The sequence below is a fragment of the Ochlerotatus camptorhynchus genome, unplaced genomic scaffold (assembly GCF_037179485.1).
Source record: "Ochlerotatus camptorhynchus isolate MF236.1 unplaced genomic scaffold, CSIRO-AGI_Acam_v1.1 ptg000002l, whole genome shotgun sequence".
In the NCBI taxonomy this organism is placed as follows: domain Eukaryota; kingdom Metazoa; phylum Arthropoda; class Insecta; order Diptera; family Culicidae; genus Ochlerotatus; species Ochlerotatus camptorhynchus.
The window spans coordinates 706,364-727,776 of record NW_027040494.1 but is presented as its reverse complement, the minus strand read 5'-3'; the positions used below and the strand labels follow the sequence as shown (position 1 = coordinate 727,776).

Here is a 21,413-nt window from a genome sequence, read left to right as displayed (position 1 = left end):
AAGTCGTCCCGGCCCTGAGTCTAGTGCTGGGGACAGGGCTTTCCAAGCTGTCATCCACGGCCAGTACCCTTATTCTTTCGACGTTGCTCTGCCTGATGCTGCCTCCACTTCCAGATTGCAGCCCACTGTTCCATGCGTCCCAGCATCTCAAATTCTGCTATACTACCAGAACGTCGGTGGCATGAACAGCTCACTCGCCGAATACCAGCTAGCATGCAGCGACGCATGCTACGACATATACGCCTTCTCGGAAACCTGGCTGAATAACAACACTTTGTCAAAGCAGTTGTTTAACGATACATATTCCGTCTACCGTCAAGATCGATCAACCCTCAACAGCAACAAGACCTCCGGTGGTGGAGTCCTTCTGGCCATTCGCTCCTGCTTCGTATCTCACTCACTGAAACCTCCTGAAGATTCGACGGTTGAGCATCTGTGGGTTGCAATTTCAACTCTTAGTGGTACAATCTATATCTGCGTGATATACGTTCCTCCCGACCGCGTTAACGACCACAGCCTGATTGAGAAGCATGCACTTTCGCTGGATTGGATTGTCTCTCAAATGGATGCCAGGGACAGCATCGTCATCTTGGGCGATTTCAACCTTGGCACTGTATCGTGGCTTAGCGATGCTCACGGCTTCTTCTTTCCTGACAATTCCCGTTCATCGTTCAGACCGGCTTCTCTCTCCTTGCTTGACGCGTATTCAACCGCAAGGCTTCAGCAAGTGAATGGCGTTCTGAATGCAAACAACCGTCTGCTCGATCTGTGTTTTGTCGGGGAGGATTTGGGACAAAGCTGCTCTGTTACCCATGCTCCGGCACCGCTCGTCAAAAACTGCAGACATCATTCACCTCTACTGTTGACGCTTGCAATCGATCCTGAGAAACGCTTCCAAGACCACGCCGAAACCGTCTTCTACAACTTTCACAAAGGAGACTTCGAGAGAATGAATAATTTTCTCGCTAATGTGGATTGGAATGCGACACTAGACTCCGGGGATGCGAATCTGGCTGCCTCGACCATGTGTGGTATCATATTCTACGCTATCGATCAGTTTTTGCCTAAAAAACTACGGTGTAAACCTGCCAAACCCGCCTGGTCGAACTCTGATCTTAATCATCTGAAAAAGGTGAAAAGGGCTGCACTGAGGAAACACAGTAAATATCACACAGATTCTACGAAGGCTAATTACGTCCGCGCCAACAACGAGTACAGAGATCTCAATGCAAGTTTGTACAACGCACATCAGTCTCACTTGCAGAGTCGTCTCAAAGCTAATCCTAAGGAATTCTGGCGATATGTGAACGAGCAACGGAAAGAAACGGGATTGCCGTCCAATATGACTGATGGCGTTACTGATGCCAACTCCGTCGCAGATATCGCCAATATGTTTCGCACACAATTCAGCAGCGTTTTTTCAGACGAAGTTCTTGATGCTCAGGAAATTGCTGCTGCCACGAGTAATGTCCCTCGTACGTCGGTGTTTGGTTCTCCATTCACCATCCACAGCGACATGGTGATTTCAGCCGGGAAACAGATGAAAACATCAACAGGATCTGGTCCAGATGGCATTCCCTCATTAGTACTGAAACGTTGCTTAGACACTCTTTCAGAGCCCTTAGCTAAGGTCTTCAACTTGTCAATGACCTCCGGAGTTTTTCCAGAATGTTGGAAGGATTCGTTTGTTTTCCCTGTTCACAAAAAAGGATGCAAGCAGACTGTCGCCAATTACCGCGGAATAGCTGCATTGAGTGCTATCTCCAAACTATTCGAGCTAATTGTCCTGGAAAAGTTGGTTCAAGACTGCTCGTACAGTATTTCTCAGGATCAACACGGCTTCATGCCTAAGCGCTCGACGACGACTAATCTAACTGTTTTTACATCGTTCATTATTCGTGAGATTGAACGTGGCCATCAAGTTGACGCCATATACACCGACCTCTCTGCAGCTTTCGATAGAGTGAACCATGAAATTACCATCTCTAAATATGACAAAATGGGTGTTCATGGGAGTCTACTTACCTGGCTTCGCTCCTATCTGACTGGCAGATCTATGTCTGTTAAGATCGGTGACTACGCTTCTCCACCCTTCATTGTTACATCTGGTGTTCCTCAAGGCAGCCACCTGGGGCCATTGCTTTTCCTGTTGTATATGAACGACGTGAACTTGATCCTCAAATGCCTTAAACTCTCGTACGGCGACGACATGAAGCTCTACTACGTAATAAAAGGGCCTCAAGACGCTCATTTCCTCCACCAAGAACTTGAAGTCTTTGATGATTGGTGCCGGATAAACAGGATGTCTTTAAATGTGTCCAAGTGCTCGGTCATCTCCTTTGGTCGTAAACGGGCGATGCATTTCCACGATTACACCTTAAGAGGAATAAGCTTGAAACGCGAATCGACTGTCAAGGACTTGGGAGTCATGCTCGATTGTAAATTAACGTTCAAGGATCACATTGCTTATGTTGTATCTAAAGCTTCATCGCAGCTAGGATTTTTATTCCGTTTCGCCAAAAGCTTCAAGGACGTGTATTGCCTGAAGGCTTTATACTGTTCCCTGGTTCGACCTATACTGGAATACTCTGCCGTTGTTTGGTCGTCATTCTATCAGAATGCCATCCATAGAATTGAAGCTGTTCAGCGAAAATTTATTCGCTTTGCGTTGCGACACCTTCGTTGGCGCGACCCGCGTAACTTGCCGAGCTATGAAAGTCGCTATAACCTCATCGACCTGGAGCTCTTGGAAGGAAGGCGTAATGTGGCGAAGGCTTGTTTCGTTGCGGATCTTCTGCAAGGGAACGTCGACTGCTCCACACTTCTCAGTCTTCTTGACATCAACACTCAACGACGGGACCTCCGGCTGCATGCGTTCTTCAACAACCGGCGTTCGAGGACCAACTATGGCGTACACGAACCAATGTTGAGTATGTGCCGCGTTTTCAATAGTTGTTATTATGTGTTCGATTTTAATGTGTCCCGCGAGAAAAATAAGCGTAGCTTTAAGAGATGTTTGCGTTAATTTTGTGTTTGAAGCAGTTTTGATGTTTAGATATAGAAAATTGTCATTAGGGTAACTATTTTATCTGTTGACAAGTAGAAATAAATAAATAAATAAATAAAAGTCCCGACGAGGTTTTTTGCCCACTGGACGTCCTTTGCTTCGTCTGCTGCTCGTGGATGTGCAGGATTCATCGTTTTCGTGCCCGTTGCCGCTTTTGCTCTGCGATCATGGGCATAACGACACAGCACTCACTGTAGGCAAGCTGTCTGTGTTCATTAAAATTATGAAGCGTAAACATTATTGACTGCCTAGGCTGAGTGTTCAATCCATTGCTCTGTGCAGACCGTTTGTACCAAACGGTAAAGGACGAGGCAATGAAAGAGCCAACAAAAACACGAGCAGGCGACGCACACTGCTTGCCTTCGCTCACACAGCATGTAATTGGGGCATTTTTCCATAGAAAATGTACGCTCAGTCATTCAAAACAAATATTGGGTCCATCACGGCAGAATAAACGTGTTGACTGAGCTTTTCAATTTTATTTTATTTACGTTCAATGCCATCAATACAAGTTTTCAAACATACGAATCATAGTATTGGAACGATTGTCTAATCTAATCTAATCTAATACAAACGCAGCCAGTACGAGAAAGCATCCTGAAAAATGATTAGGCTAGATGAGGTCTAATCATTCTTCTTGTCTAATTGATATTTACAGCATATCTGAGATATGATATAAACATCAATACGGCCAGGCCTACTGCGTTGTATTTGCCGCAAAGATGATTCTTGGAAATTAATGGGAACATTTCTTGAATCTACAGGGGTGGAAGGATGCGTGGACATACCGTACCAAACGCTCCGTATTACTAAGTGTAGTTGTGTGTAATGTGTGAATATTTGTACAATATTGAAGAATCATAAAATAATGCAATGAAAGGATCTTACCGAATTTTCTCCTATGTTGGTAATGATTCTTTTGCGCTTATAAGTTTCGTTGGATGCATCCGCTCCTTGTTTATCATGGGCTTTGGGACAGGATTCTACATTTTCGAAGCTCTAAAATGAACTCGAGTTTTGTTTCTCTCATACAAACGTGTTCAACGCTTCATTTCTATAACGCCTCAGCAAGAAATGATAATGAAAAAGAAACACGCTTAGAAGGAAACGCTGGCTGTGAATCTTCTCGTCGTTGCTTTGCTCATCGCTTTCAATGTAAGTAATGTCGATTTTTTAGTTAAACGAAACCTCATTATGGCTTTCAATCCCCTTTCACGAACACTCTATCACCGTTCTTTCAATTTGTTTTCGTTAATTTTTTTTTAGATAAATATATGGATGGAAGATAAATTAAACATATTACGTGTAATCTTCAAGTGTTTTCACGTGAGAAATGCTTTATATGTGTAATTTCATTTTCCGTCATATACGTCATGAAACCTCTGTTGATGTGTTTCATGAAAGAGAAAGTCGAGCGCTCTTTCGCTCATCCGTTTCACCGAAGCTTGAAAGGAAGATCAATGGAGCGACGGGAGAAAGAGAGACAAGCAATTGAACATTTGTTTGAGATTCTAGAATGCTGCGAAGCTGTTCGACTTTAACAGAAAAAGAAAGCCAGCACTCTCTTCGTCGCATCGATTTGGTCGATTGAAGCTGATATAGTGACGCCCTGGTTTGGGATGCAGTTCCTCGTCATTGCTCGTGGTTATGTTTAGTGATGTTATGGAGATCATTTCAATCACTAGAAACTACTACTCCTGGCTGATCCGCCAGCCTTGAATCGAGCTGGAACCGCAAGCAAGCAAATCAATTGCCTTCTCGCTCGAATCCTTCGTTGTGAGTGGTTCCGATAGATACGCGCCCATTTTGGCTTGCAGGCAGCAGCACTTTGCAGGAGAAAATTTTCACGTTCGATTTTAACCTACTTCCACTGGATATCACCGTTACCTCCTGGACTTATTTTGTAACTTCCGGCTTCCGGATCGTTGTGCACTTGTAACTAAACCCAAACGGACACGATTCAACAGTGTACATTAGAAAATTCAGCGGAGATCTGCTTTTTCGCAACGTTTCACGGCGGCGGCGAAGGAAGAAAACAAACCTGGTTTGTTCACTCACGGTTATCTTAAAAACTCTTTCGATCCTATTTTTTTTAAATAACCAAACACAGCACTAATAAACACACGCGAAATTATTGAAAAAGTTTTCAGGTATCCAAATTGCACCAGCTAAAGGACTTATTGCATTAAACTTTCAATAAACATCTCGGAAAATAAAGCAGCAGCAAGTTCAAAACACGTCAGTTTCAATGCACGGCCTACCTTGATTTCCTCATAGTATTGGAACGATTGTTATCCTAAACTTGAATGTAACATTTTTCATTGAACTAAGTATTAATCATTTTTTTTTAAATGGTTAAATCACATACATAATGCATTCGATATTTTTAACTGTAAAATATGGTCACTAAAACACTACCACCATCTATTGACATGTGTCATGGGTAGTACGCATTACATATTGGTCTAGTGTGTTAACGTCAAACACGTGCTACAAGCGACGGTACTATCATAGAGGTAACTCTAAGACCAGAAGGTCCCGAAGAAACGTGCTCAACTTTTTGGCTCAGCTCTGGTACTATCTTCGGCCCCAAGCTAATCGATGAACCCCTCGAAACATAGGAAAATACACGAGCCTCTCATTTTATCTGTCAAACTTTCATAGCGAATCGAAACAACCATAGTGATGTACTAGAATTTCGACTATAATGGGGTACGTTTATCGATTTGCTTTGGACCAATAGGCTAGTCAAGTAGTGAGCCAATTTAAAATCGTTAGTTTCCACCGGTTGGTACTACCAACTAAGGCGAAATTAAATTGACCGTTAAATGCGTAATCGATGAAAAGTTGAAACGGACTTACAGTCGATGTTTCATTAAGAACCCTATTTGTGGAATTAATTTGCGCCTTAGAAATAGGCAACCAAAGTGCTCGAATCAGTAGGTAAGGATGGTATTAAGGGGAGTAGCATGTCATTTAATTAATCAGACCATAAAGAAAATTTGGAATCAAGCACGATAGAACCGGAATAAAAACGAAATTTGGAAAAAAAAAAAAATAGGCTTCTGATCACGGAAAAAGCACCGACTCGATCTTTCCCGTTCAGACCGCCGAACTGTAAAGTCGTAAATCGAAAATTTTCAAAGTGTATCTAGAAGCTAATCGAAACCAAGTTTAAGTGATTGTGAAAAACAATTTAAACGTAATGAAAAAGCTTTGAGTGAAGTGTGTTGTAAAGTAATCAAAAAATTAATTATTATTTCCAGAGTCTATCTTGTATGTAAGTAGCCACCATCCTAGCTTGGGTCTTGCCCTGCATGCGGCTCCAGTCAACAGCAAGATCAAATTCCGTCATCATTCTGAATTCAACATACTGCTGTATGAAGGGCCAAAAAGGGTTGGACGGGCCCGTAAGCAGAGACACTTACGCGAAACCCGCGGGAATAAGAGAATCTCCTTCCAACAATATGATCCAACAAAATGAATAGCTAAATTCGCAGTACATGTTAAGCTTTCCACGGGATGGTTTGTTTAAGAAGAGCGCGTCAAATTCATTGCAACTGTTGGAGTGAAATGTAACTATCTAAAATGACAGTACACATTCCCTCCTAGACTCCGGTTGGCACTCCACTCCATTGTCCAGTTACAACTTCAATGATGCCCTGATGCTCCCTCCCCTCCCAGTATTTATTGTAATTTACATTATGAATTTATATATAATCATGTAATATATAATGAATATAAAATATGTAGTAAAATGAAAAATATAATAAAAGATAAAGATGTTTACAAAATACAAATAACCTAGATTATTGGGTCCTATACACACACTTTTTGTTTTATGTGCCATGAAATGACATAATGCATCATTGTATGTTTTGAAAATATAATACTAAAGTATTGAATCAATAGACCGAAAATCGAGGTTATTTGGACATGAGACATTATATTTAAAAGGATACTACCAAACCGACCATCAAACGCACTGCCCACAAGAGCAGACACGTCCCCTCGAAAATGCAATCGAGAAATGTACAAGAACAATCCTCAACTGGAACGTACTCACCAAATCATATATCCCGGAGCGCATTCCTGATGTCGTCGAACGGCAAAAAAAGGGAACTCGGTGAGAAAATTTGTGATACGGAATTTTCACTGAAAACAACCGCGAATTTCACCACCCAACTGTGAAACACGTTCAGAAGCACTTTTGGTACACTTTCAATATCAATTTCTTTCGAAAAAACTTAATTTTTTTTATTTGCAAAAATAGTTGCAAGTGAACCAACATCAACACCGATTATCACTCGCAATGCCACAAATATCTGGTCCGGGAGAAAAAAATTCAAACAACGCAGAAAGCGCCAAATCTTCTGATGCTTGCAAACATGATGAATCACGTTTTCTTTCTCGACTCTAAAACTTCCCAGAAAGCGAGAAAACCACCAATCACACACGTATAACCGTCCGGGAGGCAGAGTGCCAGCGCTAATCCCGCAAATGCAGCCGAAAACTATGAAAGCGAACGCACGCACAAAACAGAGAACAAACACAACCGTATCCAAAGGGGTTCCGTGCGCGACTCTATTTCCAGAGTCTATCTTGTTGACATTAAATGAAAAGCTAATATAAAATCGTGAGTCGTGTTTAATTGAAAATTTGTAAAAAGTAAGAGCTGAAGAAATTTGGAAAAACAAATTGAAGATTAATGATTAATTTTTTAATAGAAATAAAAACGTGAGTTTAGAAACTTCTAAAAAGGAAGCGCAACCATAAAATTGAAACTACGCGAGGTAATTGGTGGAAAATATTTATTTCGTGTTTGGGGTACTTTTTTTTTTTTTTTTTAACTCTTTATTTGTTCCAAATTCAAAATAAATTACATTTCATTTTAACCTAGGTGCTCCAGTTACTGCAGTAACTTACCAGCCTTAATTGTTATGATATATATCTAAGTGTTTTTACATTGTTCATGTCTTGGCAATTCAGTATTTTAAACAGGGTTTTTAAACCTGCATGTCAGTATAACAATTGATATCTTAAAACCAAAAACTAAAACTAAATCTTATCTAAGTATAAAGGGAATTAATCGTTGCAATTGAGGATTGCAACGATTTTTGCCTGAAGTTATTAATTATTTTGTTGGACATTAGTTCTAAAGTCTCAACATTCGAAATTCTATGTACTTCGGTAGTACTGTACCAGGGAGGCAACTTCAAAATCATTTTCAGAACTTTGTTCTGAATCCTTTGAAGTGCTTTTTTCCTGGTAGTGCAACAACAAGACCATATTGGCACAGCGTAAAGCATGGCCGGTCTAAAAACTTGTTTAAATATTAGAAGTTTATTCGTCAGGCAAAGTTTGGATTTCCTGTTTATAAGAGGATACAAACATTTTATATATTTGTTACATTTGGCTTGAATGCCCTCAATGTGATCTTTAAAAGTTAATTTTTGGTCAAGTATTAATCCAAGATATTTCACCTGGTTTGACCAGGAAATAGGAACTCCGTTCATAGTGACTATGTGACTACTACTAGGTTTAAAAAAGGAAGCTCTAGGCTTATGTGGAAATATTATAAGTTGAGTTTTGGAAGCGTTGGGAGAAATCTTCCATTTTTGTAAATAAGAATAGAAAATATCTAAACTTTTCTGCAGTCTGCTGCAAATAACACGAAGACTTCTTCCTTTAGTGGAAATGCCTGTGTCATCAGCGAACAAAGATTTGTGGCAACCCTGAGGCAAATCAGGGAGATCCGAAGTGAAAATGTTATACAATATAGGCCCAAGAATGCTACCCTGAGGAACTCCAGCTCTAACAGGTAGTCGTTCAGATTTGGAATTTTGATAATTTACCTGCAGAGTTCTGTCAGTTAAATAATTTTGAACTAATTTCATAATATAAAGTGGAAAATTAAACTTTTTCAATTTAGCAATCAAACCTTCATGCCAAACACTGTCGAATGCTTTTTCTATGTCTAGAAGAGCAACTCCAGTTCAGTGGCCTTCCGATTTGTTTGAACGAATTAAATTGTTAACTCTTAAGAGTTGATGAGTAGTTGAATGCCCATGGCGAAATCCAAACTGCTCATCTGCAAAAATTGAGTTCGTATTGATGTGATGCATCATTCTATTCAAAATTATCTTTTCAAAAAGTTTGCTTATTGAAGAAAGCAAACTTATTGGGCGGTAGCTAGAAGCTTCAGCTGGATTTTTATCCGGCTTCAAAATTGGAACAACTTTTGCATTTTTCCATTTATCAGGAAAGTATGCCAAATGGAAACATCTGTTAAATAATTTTACCAAGAAAGACAAGGTACTCTCTGGGAGTTTTTTTGATGAGGATATAGAAAATTCCATCATCACCTGGAGCTTTCATATTTTGAAAAATTTTAGTTATAGACCTTACTTCGTCCAAATCAGTCCCCCAGGAATCATCAAAAATATTTTCCCGAGAGAAAATATTCAGAAAATCCCGAGCAACCTGATTCTCAATAGGACTAGTAAGACCCAAACTGAAATTATGGGAACTCTCGAATTGCTTAGCAAGTTTCTGAGCTTTTTCCAAATTTGTGATCAAAATTTTACCACCTTCTTTAAGCGCTGGAATAGGCTTTTGAGGTTTTTTCAAAAATTTTGTGAATTTCCAAAAGGGTTTGGAACTCGGGTCTAATTTAGAAATATTATTTTCAAAAGTTTTGTTCCTCAGGGCAGAGAATCGCTTTTTAATTTGTTTTTGCAAATCCCGCCAGATAACCTTCATGGCAGGATCGCGTGTTCTTTGATATTGTCTCCTACGGACATTTTTAAGACGGATCAAGAGCTGAAGATCGTCGTCTATTATAATTGAATCGAATTTAACCTCGCATTTTGGTATTGAGGCAGCTCTTGCTTCAACTATAGAAGTAGTCAGAGATTCAAGAGAATAATTAATTTCATCTTTGGTTTGCAAAGGAATGTTTGGATCGAAGTTATATTCCATAAATGTTCGATACTGCTCCCAATCAGCTCTATGGTAATTGAAAGTAGAGCTGTTGGGATTACAAATTATTTCTTGGGATATTTCAAAAGTTACTGGAAGGTGATCAGAACCGAAGTCAGCATGGGTAACCAATTGGCTACAAAGTTGACATGAATCAGTTAAGACCAAATCAATAGTTGAGGGATTTCTTGCAGAAGAAAAGCATGTTGGGCTGTTTGGATATTGAATAGTGGAATTGCTTTGAGCATTATTCCATGAGCGGTGTTTTGCATTAAAATCACCAATAATGAAGAATTTAGACCTATGACGGGTAAGTTTCTGGAGGTACCCTTGAGAAAATTCTTTTTCTGGCCTACGCATTGGAATGGCAAATAGGCAGCTATAAACGTAAGTTGTCCAAATTTTGTTTCAACAGAAACTCCCAAAGTTTCAAAAACTTTGGTTTCAAATGAAGAAAGAATTTTATGTTTGATTCGTCTATGAATAATGATGGCAACGGCACCACAGGGTCCATCAAGACGATCATTTCTATAAATCAAATAATTTGCGTCCTTCTTAACCTTATGGTCAGGTTTAAGGAACGTTTCAGCTATAACGGCAATATGCACGTTATGAACTCTCAAAAAGTTAAATAGCTCGTCTTCATTATCTTTAAGAGATTGAGCATTCCAATTAACAACATTTAATGCTTTAAAATCCATTACTGAATTTTAAAGTCATGACAATATCATTTGCAAATTTTACTCCAGTTTGAATAGCATCAAACATGGAGTTAGATTTAAGCATATCAGAAATCATGTCAATTAATGATTTCTGTAAAAATTCCATTTTAGGGGCAGTAATGCTTCCTAAGTCAAAATTGTCAAAATTTCCGTTAGAATTACTTTGGTTAGTATTTTGATTTCTACCCGCTGCAATAGCAGCATAGGTAGCTCCATTAACTCGCTGAACATTGTTAGTAGCGAGGGGAGTAGGTACAGATGAAAAATTTGAAGCAGGGGTAATATTTGTACCTACGGGTACGAAAGTAGAATTTGTTCCTCGCTGACCGTTGTTAACAGCAGAGGAATTTGTCCCTGGTCGGAAACGTTGAGCGTTTCCTACCTGTCGCTTAGAACGAGATTGTAGGATCGCTTTGCGAGTCTTACATTCCCAAAAATTGGATTTGTGGTTTTCACCACAATTTGAACATTTAAATTTCTTAGGATCTTCCTTCACAGGACAGTCGTCCTTTGCGTGAGAGGAATCACCACAATTCATGCATTTAGCTGGCATGTAGCAATTTTTAGTTCCGTGACCCCATCCGTGACACTTACGGCACTGAGTGAGGTTTTGGAAATTTCCTCCAGTCTTCCTGAAGTGTTCCCACTTCACTCGGACATGGAGCATAAGGCTAGCTTTTTCTAAGGCCTTAAGGTTGTTTAGTTCACTAGACTTCAAGTGAACTAAATAAAAATCATTAGAAATCCCGTTGCGCGAATCGCCAGGACGGGATTTCATTTTCATTTTGATTACTTGGAGTGGCACAACTCCAAGTAATTTTGCCAGTTCATCTTTGATCTGATCCAGGGATTCACCACTGGGCAGTCCTTTCATGACAACCTTGAACACACGTTCAGTTTTGGTGTCGTAAGTAAAAAATTTGTGCTTCTTCTCAGTAAGATACTTGAGAAGACATTTAAATCCGTCCAAGGTTTCAGCCAATACACGGCATTCACCCCGACGTCCAATTTGTAGTGAAAACTTAACTTTCGCGAAATTCAAAAGTTCCATGCGAAGAGCATGGAAATCGGAAGTGGTTATCACAATAGGGGGAATCTTTTCCTTCTTGGCATTAAGCCGGGAAAGTTTACTAGAATTTTTCTTGGATGATGGATCATTCTCATCATCCGTGAGCAAATCAAATTGATTACTCAAATTAATTTCATCAGAAGGGGGGTCAAGAGTTTGCCCCTTTCTTTTGCGTTTAGGCGCCATGGCGGCAGTAAATTTTTATCCAAATCGACTTCCAAGCAGATTACTATAAGAATCTGTAGGATCGAAGAGGAATTTCCCAAATCGATATCCAAGAAGGATTACCTCGGGTAGGGTCCAAACAAGGATCGAAGAGGAATAAGAGTTGAACAAGGTAGAAATTTTTTACAGGTTGAGCACTGAAAAGTGCTGTTTAAATTTGTTGTAGCTTTAGGTAGTAGTAACACTTCCTTCAGCAAAAAGCAAATAGATCCGCACGGCAAGAGAGCACGATGCGGACTGAGTTTGGGGTACTAATCTTCGTCTATCCACAGTCACCATACGTTGTCGCGTCCATTGTTGGGAGATTGGCGACAGATTTATCGGGCCGATTGTGTGAGCTGCCGCTATCTTGAAGTAGCTAAATCAGCACCCAAAGCTATCCATGTGCTGTTGATCGGACTGGGGCGATCCCCTGGGTTTATTCTTCGTCTCGTGGCTGCGTGCCGCTAAGAATAACCTCAGAGTGCGTGGTCATCGGAAAGGAAAGTTTGGCCTCGCGAGCACCAACCATTACCACGTGGTTGCTACAATCCGCGAGTAGTCTGTCTGGGGAAAGTTAGCCACTGCCAGAGTGAATCGTCCAGACTCACGTCCCGGGTAAAACACAAGAACCAGTCCTGATCAGATCCTAGCTCTCCCAGTGTACACATCCGTCGCCCTAAGGAAGCCGCGAGTCCCCTTCCTGGTGTTATAGAACGCTGTCTTGGCGTCCAAGTCACCCTTTCGCACTCACCACCCGGTCATCGAAGTCGGTAGTCCACCGGCTCGCATCCTCATGCGACGACCCGTCGGCAGTTTCGACAAACAGACCGGTCACAACGTCCGGACACACGTGGCGATAGTCGAGCACCCGTGATCGACGAGTGACGACGGCGTCCACCACCAACCCACTCCGTGGCTGGTGAAAGGTAATCCAACGATCGACGGACGCTGTAAGTACCTGAACCATTTCTTTAGTACCCACACGAATACATTCCACCTCCAGTAGGGAAGAAAGTTTATAGTAGTAGGGGAAGAAAGGGGAGAGGGAATTTAATCCCAGGTTGACTCACGTTTAGGGACCAGATACATGGAATGACGTCACAGTTAGGAGAAGGTAGGGTGAGGGAAATGTTTTAATAGTTACAATACAGATATCAATCTTAACAAATAGACTTTGGAGATAAACATATTGCATGAATGGAAGTACAAAAAAAAAAACTTTTATTGTTTTTGTCTCAATAAACACTATGCTTTTCACAGTTCAGCTTCGAACCTGTTCGGATACGGTTGTGTATAAGTTTATTTCTGTTTTGTGCGTGCGTTCGCTGATTTTGCCAGATTAGCGCTGGCACTCTGCCTCCCGGACGGTTATACGTGTGTGATTGGTGGTTTTCTCGCTTTCCGAGAAGTTTTGGAATCGAAAAAGAAAACGTGATGCATCATGTTTGCAGGCATCAGAAGAAGTGTCGCTATCTGCGTTGTTTGTTTTTTTTTTTTTTTTTTTTTTTCTTCGCTTGTGCTCCCGGTACAGAAATTTGTGGCGTCGCGTGTGATAGTTTTTGATTTCAGTTTGTTTACGCGTTGTATGATTTTGTGAGCGGTCGCTTCGTGTTCGCGTCATGGAGCAATCGACTACATTCGACCAGAGGATTGATCCCCGTAGGGCGGGTCTATGATCGGAGCTACTACACCAAGCGTGACATAGCTGCTTGCAAGGGATTCAGTTGGACTGATTTGGTGAGATTGTTCCATTTTTCTACTTTGGTCTATTTAAACTTAATTTCTATGAATGCGTATCGTTTGGAATCATTTGATTCGGATGAGACTCTTAACTTTTATTTGTTTACATTGTGTTTCAATTGGTATTCTTAAGAACTTCATAAAATAAGGTTTCAATATTTAAATTGAGCAGATCGACTAGCCTGGTGGCTGCCGCTTTTGCTTACTGAGTAGAAGACCGTCGGGGATCCACATTGTAAAGATTCCCTATTTTCAGCTTTTTTACAGGCTGGAGTTGTTGTTTGAACCATTTAGTTTATCAATTTAATTTATCTGTATAACAATTATTCACAAGCATTCTTCCAGGTCAATTCAAGAATAGTTTGACGATGATAAATCTTCCTAATATTCACATTACAGTTATGACCCGATCCTGTCAATCTCTCCGCGCATCAGACTGTTATTTTTCAATAATTCCACATAATTGTAATTTCATACCTTCCTCCTTCAAGATGAATGTTTAAGATACGCATACTTTGCTAGCTGACAAAATGGGGTCATTGCTGTATAATTATTCTCTTTTTGCAGCCTTCATTCAGACTGGATCTATTGATTTAAATTATTTGAGTTTTCTTCCAGCTCTTTGATGACGGAACATCACTAGATTTATACTGTAATGATTCACTCTTACAGCTTTCACCCTGGTTTTGTCTGTTGATTTGATTTGTTTGAATTGGTTTTCAGCTCTTTGGTGTTGGCAGTCGCGGGCGATCAATTTTGCTCATGCTCATGCTCTATGTTCATTTTCAGCATTTCGATGATAGAACGTCTTCAGATTTATATTATAAGGGGGCTTATTACGGATGTCACATCACGGTGAAAAGTTGTCACTTGTCGTCACGGTGAAGTGATTCACATTTGATTTGTACGGTAATCACGGCTCTTATTCTGAGTATCACTTTCTTATCACCGTGTAGTGACACCCGTAATAAGGCCCAATGATACACCATTTGGTTTTGGCTTCGGGCAAATCCAAGTATAATGCATGATAACACTGATTCATTTAAAACCATGGTCGCATCACTTATCAAGGTGAATCCTGATCCAACGAACCCAACTTACTAACAAAATCTCCTTTTCTGTGTCTTTTGTTGGAAATTTCAGGGTTACATCTTCCTTATTGGGAGCTGAGGAGACATAGAGCTGCATCATATTGTATGTAAAATAATTATTATTTTCATTGCGGAATACCAGTTTTTTTATCCATATAAATGTATTTTCATTATTACGTATTTTAATGTTCTGATATATTTCATTTCTCCATTACATATGTTTACTATATATATAAATAAATACTGGGTTGGGAGGGAGCATCAGGGTATCATTTGACCTGAAACTGGACGATTGGAGTGGTATGACAACCGGAGTCTAGGAGGGAATAAACACTATCATTTTCTTTATCCTACCGATTCGATTGTGATGGTGTGAATTCTACTCCAACAGTTTCAGTGAGATTGACGCGCCCTTCTTAACAAACCATCCTGTAGGAAGCTTAATAAGTATTGCGAATTGCGTTATTCGATTTGTTGGATCGTATCGTTGGAAGGAGATTCTTAAATTCCCGTGGATTTCGCGTAAGTGTCTCTGCTTACGGGTCCACCCCACCGTTTTTGGCCCTTCATACAGCGATATTGTGAATTCAGATCGGTAGCTCAAATTGATCTTGCTATTAAGTGGAGCTGCATACAAGACAAGATCTTCGAAGGGATGGTGGCTACCTTACATACATACATACAATAAACACTATGCTTTTCGTTTCAAATTAGTGAATTAAAATTGAACTTATTACGCTAATCAAACCGAATTTTGGGAGAATTTATGGGAAAGGATATTGGGAAGTTGGTTGAAGGTTTAGCACATCCTTGGAGGTGGATTCTGCTGTAGGGTTGGACAAACAGCTAGCAGGGCAAACCGATCTGAGTTCTGACAGACGACTCTCGTCGTCTGGCGCATAAGTCAGAATTTTGGAGGCCCTACCAGGATCCTCCTTACAAAGTATGCTAGTGTCATGTATGTTCATTTATGGTCAAATGTTTCCAATATTAGGAATTAATGATTTTCTGTTAAATTACCAGTGTTTAAAAAAAAGCCTACATTTAGGCGCAACTACATTAAAAACAATAGTTTCCATAATATCTGCTGAAAATACATTCCGTACAAGGATTTAGGGAACCCACACTTAAAACGACTACTTCACTTTAATAATCCTACTAGATCCAGTTCATTGAGCCACATGCCAAATCATGACGCTTTAATTGACCAATCCGTGAATCGTGACTTCCACATTCAAATTAAGATGAAGAGTGATAGGGAAACGCAACTAATACCTCTTCTTTCTGCACGAATACATCAAAACAAAATACGCATATTTAACCCAGTTACCAAATATCAAACACAGTATGAAATACAACGCTTAATATTATGCTGAATAAAAGTGCCAAATTCGTTTTCCAAAACACTGAACTGCAAACTGTCACGGATGACGGCTCAAGTTTTCCTTCTCTTTTTTTCCTAAGCCCTTGAAAGTGTTACCCTTTACGATCGTTAAGGTGTGCCAATAAATTTTGTGAAGAATAATTTCACGGCCTCCCCTTTTGATCGTCGCTGCCGAGGCGAAGCGTATCGGAGAAACGAAAACGAAATTGAACGCAATGAATGTAATATATGACTTTGTTTTGACATTTCTATGGAAATCATTCATTCTTAAGGACTTATCGCTGTTCCCAATTCCGAAGGTGTCTCAAATGGGGCCATGCGTTCACAACACGTTTACGACATCCATAGCTACCGGTTACTTCCAGCAATGCCAACAGGTTTTCCATACAATTTAGGGAATTTTCAACACCAATGCATTGCAAATTTACTGAAAAAAAAAAGATTTTGAATTCCACCAACCTACTCGTAAAATCTGTAACAATCAACGCGCTCCCTGGCAGGAACTGTCATTTCCATACCCACAGAGCAAAAAAATGCGTCACCGGTACGTGAAATGTTACACTATTCATACCCACTTCGCCCGTCCTCGAAAACCGTTTCACTAGATAGAGATTGATGCGATCCTCCCTTGCGCCCTTCGGCCGGTTGATTGCCACGTAACAAAGGGCCCCAACTCGTGGACCCGAATGGAAAATCCCCCACACCACCGGAAAGCAAATATTTGCCAGGATTAAATACCTTGAAGTGGAACCACTCGCTCAGATTTGCTGCCAGTAGGGTGTGAAAATCCAGTTAGCATAGGGACGACGCTTGCCCGGCTGCAATTTACATCCTCGAGTTGAGGACTGTGGAATTCGAGATTTATGTTTGGAAGACATGAAAGTTTTATTAAATTTATTTGTTTTTGTCACTTTGCTTTACATCCCACCCATCCAACGGTCGGCGGGTCCCATGCTCGCTCGTGCGGTTGTGAGTTCCCGATTTTTTTTTATATCCTGTGCGGACGACTCGGAATGCAACAATTTATTCGTCACGAAACGAATCACTACTGAGCTGGACGGTTAAAAAAAATGCCGTCATCGTTCGCCTTTCCTCATTGATATGCACGACAGTACGACACTGACTGGTGACGAGCCTGGATCCTTGCAGCAGTACTTTCCACCCTATTGATTTATCGATTTCATTTTAGTTTGGCCCCAATGCTAGACTCTTCGTTTGCTTAATCTTTTCCTCAATTCAATATGGAAAAATTCCTTTCCATCTCAGAACAATCCTATTGACTTTCATCGTAGACCTGTATTTCTAGATAAGGTTCGAAGAAAGCTGCACCCTGTTCTAATGAACGTTCGCATCTAATGCATAAGGTATTTCCAATATCATTAGGTGAGTGAAATTCCTTGCTTATTCACACCCCCAATTCGCTGCCAAGACACGGACGAGCTTCAATTTGTGTGGAAAAAAAACATTTCACCACCCTCCCCTGCCATCCAACGAACGCTCGGTGATGATGATGGTTTGCCTGCTGCTCTGTAACCCTCTGAAGACAATGGAGCAATGGGAGAAATGGGAGGAGTGAATTTGCACCACCCATTCGATTGATTTTTGATAAAAAGAATCCCCCCGCAGAAAGCGAAATGATGTCACGTATTCGGAATGATTTTCGCATCGCATGGAATCATAATAAGCTCCGATGATGCTGTGACTCCTGTGAGAGCCGGAGGAGTCTGCTAGGGGGAAATGGTACCAAAGATTGAGAAAATTGACGAAAGGAAGTTGCAAGAGAGAGTGCGAAAGAACAAAGTGTTACAGAAGCAGTTAGGTACGGAGTGATTGCTATTACCTAAAGGGTAATACGGTCAAAATTTGGTCAAGGGAAAACGCGTGTAAATCGGTAAAATCGTTTATTTAAAAAATCAAATTAAATTTCTTTTTCAAGTTCAATTAGTATAAAATTCAGGAAAAATATTCAGTTAGGCTTCCGCTTTTCCAAATCCGAATTGCCGGGCCTTAAACTTGACCCCTGCCATCAGATTTTGTACAGCCACCTTGTCCACCTTCTTCGCCGCAGAAAGCCAGTTTGCCTTGAACTGCTGCTCGCCCTTAGCAGTTTTTTTGGTCTTCTTTAGGTTCCGCTTGACAATAGCCCAGTATTTCTCAATTGGGCGGAGCTCTGGCGTGTAGGGAGGGTTCTTGTCCTTGGGAACCACCTGCACGTTGTTGGCGGCGTACCACTCCATGGCCTTTTTACCGTAATGGCAAGATGCCAAATCCGGCCAAAACAGTACGGAACAACCGTGTTTCTTCAGGAAAGGCAGCAGACGTTTATTCAAACACTCTTTCACGTAAATTTCTTGGTTGACAGTCCCGGAAGCTATGAAAATGCTGCTTTTCAAGCCACAGGTACAGATGGCTTGCCAAACCAGATATTTCTTTGCGAACTTTGACAGTTTCATGTGCTTGAAAACATCTGCTACCTTTCCCCTTCCTTTTGCCGTATACAACTCCTGTCCCGGAAGCTGCTTGTAGTCGGCTTTGACGTAGGTTTCGTCGTCCATTACCACGCAGTCAAACTTCGTCAGCATCGTCGTGTACAGCCTCCGGGATCGCGCTTTGGCCGTCGTATTTTGTTTATCATCGCGATTTGGAGTCACTACCTTCTTGTAAGTCGATAGTCCGGCTCGTTTTTTGGCTCGATGCACGGTTGTAGACGATACACCCAGCTTATTTGCGGCATCTCGGAGAGAGAGGTTAGGGTTTCGCTTGAAACTACCGGCAACTCTCTTTGTCGTCTCAGCGGCTTCCGGTTTTCGATTTCCCCCCGATCCAGACTTCCTGGCTGTCGACAAACGTTCCCCAAACACTTTAATTTCATTTGTAACGGTTGATTTGGCAACTTTTAACGATTTTGCCAACTTTGCGTGCGAGTAGCTCGGATTTTCGCGATGCGCGAGCAAAATTTTGATACGCTGCTCTTCTTGCTTGGACGGCATTTTGACAACTGAAGAGTGAATTCCAAAATCAAAATAAGAGCAACATTCTACACACACACACCTTCCAAATGAGGGGTGTTCAGGTTTTTTAAATGCAAAATTGAAAGAAATACGTCAAGTTGATATTGACCAAATTTTGATCGTATCACCCTTTACAAGTTCAGGGTGCGCCTTTTATGCTGGAGTGGGTTTTTTGCAATGCATAAAAGAACGATGATAGTTGTGAGAAACGTGAACATCTGACACTCGGTGGTCGCTTGAAGTTAACATTTTGAAGTCCATTGATGACTGATAACAAGACTAGGTGAACATTTCAAAATGTCCTATTTTATTCGATCCATTCTCTATGCTTTCATCTACTCCATCTATCGTATAAACTTGACTTTAACTTAGCTCTAACTTAAATTCAACGTAATTTTAACTTAACTTAACTTTAACTTAACTTTAACTTAATTTTATCTTAACTTGAACTTAACTTTAACTATACTTCAACTCAACTTTAACTTAGCTTTAACTTAACTTTAACTTAACTTTAACTTAACTTTTACTCAACTTTAACTTAACTTTAACTTAACTTTAACTTAACTTTAACTTAACTTCAACTCAACTTTAACTTAACTTTAACTCAACTTTAACTTAACTTTAACTTAACTTTAACTTAACTTTAACTTAACTTTAACTTAACTTTAACTTAACTTTAACTTAACTTTAACTTAACTTTAACTTAACTTTAACTTAAATTTATTTTAACTTTAACTTAACTTTAACTTAACTTTAATTTAACTTTAACTTAACTTTAACTTAACTTTAACTTAACTTTAACTTAACTTTAACTTAACTTTAACTTAGCTTTAACTTACCTTAACTTTAACTTAACTTTAACTTAACTTTAACTTAACTTTAGCTTAACTTTAACTTAACTTTAACTTAAATGTAACTTAAATTTAACTTAACTTTATTTTAACTTTAACTTAACTTTAACTTAACTTCAACATAACTTTAACTTAACTTTAACTTAAATTTAACTTAACTTTACCTTAACTTTAACTTAACTTTAATGTTACTTTAACTTTACTTTAACTTTACATTAACTTCTGTAGGCTAGATCATCTCTAAGCTGAAAAGGTGAATATTTATAATATAAATGCAAAATTCATTAATATAAATGAAATATTATAATATAATCCTAGAGGTGTTTCATCATCGAAGAGCTGAAAGCAAGCTTAAATAATTAAAATTCATGCATCCCGCATGAATGAAAACTGAAAAAAAGTGTATTATTATTATGTAAATCTAATGTTCTCATATATTCAAATATTCAGCGATCTGAAAATAAACTTATCTTATTTAAAACAATGGATCTAACTTGAGTGAAGGCTGAGAAAAACCATTACGTTTGTGGGTTAACGATTCTTAGCGTATTAAAAGTTTTCTTCCCGTCAGTTGCCAATGTGGCATGAAAAGAGGGATGGCAGGTATAATCTGATATTTCTTTTATTTGTTTGGTTCACCTCTAAGCTAATAGTACATTCAAATTATAGCAGATATCACGTAATTTAGGCACTTTTGATATCAGATTATATTACGTTATTAATATCAACTATAGTCTGAACGTAGTACAATGTCATGACGTCAGGGTAGGCGTGTAACATGCATGAGAAAGCTAATACTGTTTGCCACACCTTTTATTTGACTAAACTTATGAATTGATTACACGCTTAAATAATAAGGGCCCGAATGTTTTTAGTCACCTTTCTCACCGGGAGAGGGTATTACTTATGCGTCTTTTCAGAAACATATGGGAATTCTAGAAGTGAACCATATTGTTAATTTATAATATTTGACTATACGCTTGTTGGGGTGTGAACTCATATTGGAGGCTTTCATTAGAGCAAAGGCTTCAGCACTGAAGATTGAACAAACCGAGGGAAGAGAAGAACTGACGCTGGAATTAATTGAGACAGCAGTTACGCCATATCCAACGCTTCCATCTGACACCGATCCATCAGTGTAGATGTAATGATGATTATTGTATTTTTCTGAGAGAAGTTTATAAAAATATTGCTGAATTTAGAAGGGAGATCACCGGCTTTGACTATATTAACTAGAGTAAGGTCAATTGAGGGAGATAATTCTATTTCGAAGAGACCCTGTTGCATTTT

The 21,413-nt window shown here is 39.8% G+C and overlaps 1 pseudogene; it reads right to left on the bottom strand.

Moving 5' to 3' along the window:
* LOC135717211 (uncharacterized) overlaps nucleotides 1-13,013 on the bottom strand; it is a 130,724-nt pseudogene extending 117,711 nt beyond the window's left edge.
* Nucleotides 13,014-21,413: the final 8,400 nt, after the last annotated feature.